The following is a 1804-nucleotide window of genomic DNA, read 5'->3' on the forward strand; positions in this document are numbered from 1 at the left end:
AAATTGTGTCTGAATTGTTGGTTCAAAATGTCTTTTCATTTGAGAAACATGTTTTTCAACAATTTTTGAAATATTTTCCCATCTCTACACTTCATGGAGGAATAAAGCTGGTGTGGAGTAAAGACATAGCCTTCTATGTAGCAGCACCCAAAGTGTAGAATAACTTTGCTGGATGGTTAGGTTGGTTTCCTTGTTACGGGCCATCACCAGGTCATTATTCAACCAAAATTGTACTGACAAAGGCTGAATTTTAATTTTAATACTCTTGCCTGCTTTAACAATTTTGTTTTCAATTACTACATTTCATTGTTTTACTTTAAATCTTGTTTTAATGAAAAGTATAATAAAAATATAATAAAATATTATACCTTTGTCCAACCAAATACAGCCTCCTACTACACTTTCCAGAGCAGAAGAAGAAAGGATAGGTGAGATGGCATCACATTGGCATACACCTTTTTCTACAGATATAACAACTTCTCATTTGAAAGGCATTAGCATTGCTGTACATCTGCTATAGCATGCTTGGATGACATTGATGTACTCTGCCTGTACTCCTTGCTCCATCTATACTCTGGTTCCACGCTGTCACAAACCTTCTAGTAGTTGACAAAAGGGAAGACGAGTGGCATCTGGTATTTGCGGGTGGTCTCCAATATTATATTAACAGTCAGGATGCGATCAATGGTGGAAAATGAGCAACAGAATCCAGCTTGTTCAACTGTCTGTGCTTCCTCGAATAGTCTTCTGATGCAGGGTAGAATACACCTAGTGAAGACTTTGTAGATAACAGGCAAGAGAGTTATTAGTTGGTAGTTCCTCAGATCTCCTTTGTCTCCTTTCTTAAATAAGAGGACAGTTTTTGAGGTGTTCCAAGTCTTCAGTACACGGCTGTCTGCTGGACAACAAGAGAAGCGGCAGGCGAGTTCTTTGTAAAGAGGAGGTTTGCATGCTTTTAAAAGTTCTGCAGTGATACCGTCTTGACCTGGAGCCTTTCCAGCTGACATGTTTTTGATGGCCAAATGAACTTCAGATGAGAGAAAGGAAAGGGTGGAGTTGGATGGAGAAGGAGGCTGAAGCTGTTGTGGTAGATGACTGCAAAATAGGCAGGTGTAAAACAATTGCATCTCCTGCTCAATGTCAAATTCGGTGACTCGGTTGCCTTTGCTGGTCTTTAAATACAGGATTGTCAATCTATACTCAGCCATATCACAATAAGTCTTTTTGAGACTCTTTCTGGCTTCAGCTGTGGAGAGCAATCGTGAATTCTTATAATCTTTGTGGTCATGATCTACTGTTCCTGTGCATGTCTTGGATAATTTGTGAAATTCAGGAGAGGATTGATTGGCGTTTCTTCTTTTCCTCAACAGACTTCTCTAGAAATGCACAGACAGCCAGTGGATCTGTTTTAACAGGGAGTTGTATTCTCCCTATAATCAGCTCCTATTAGTAATCTGGCCACTGATCTTTAGTAGTTGTAGCTTCTGAGCTATCCTCAAAGGCAACCCCATGTAGAAAGCATTTCAGCAATCCATCTGAGGCGTAACCAAGTCATGGACCACCGTGGCCAGATATCGCTTTTCGAGGTTCAGGCATAGCTGGAACACAAGTTTTAATTGTGTGAAGGCTCTCCTGGCCACTGCCAACACCTGAGGTTCAAGGGTCAGTGCTGAATCCAGGAGGGCTTCCAAGCTGCGGACCTGTGTCCTTAGGAGGAGTGTAACCTCATCCATAACATGTTGCCACCCAATGCCCCTATCACCCTCATGACTGACCAGAAGGACCTCTAAGTTTGAATTTTTAA

General features: G+C 41.2%; 1 pseudogene; it reads right to left on the bottom strand.

Annotated features, from left to right (window-relative positions):
• Positions 1-273: 273 nt before the first annotated feature.
• Positions 274-1208, bottom strand: LOC134297949 (uncharacterized; annotated as a pseudogene).
• Positions 1209-1804: the final 596 nt, after the last annotated feature.

This window comes from Anolis carolinensis, chromosome 3, assembly GCF_035594765.1.
Source record: "Anolis carolinensis isolate JA03-04 chromosome 3, rAnoCar3.1.pri, whole genome shotgun sequence".
In the NCBI taxonomy this organism is placed as follows: Eukaryota; Metazoa; Chordata; class Lepidosauria; order Squamata; family Dactyloidae; genus Anolis; species Anolis carolinensis.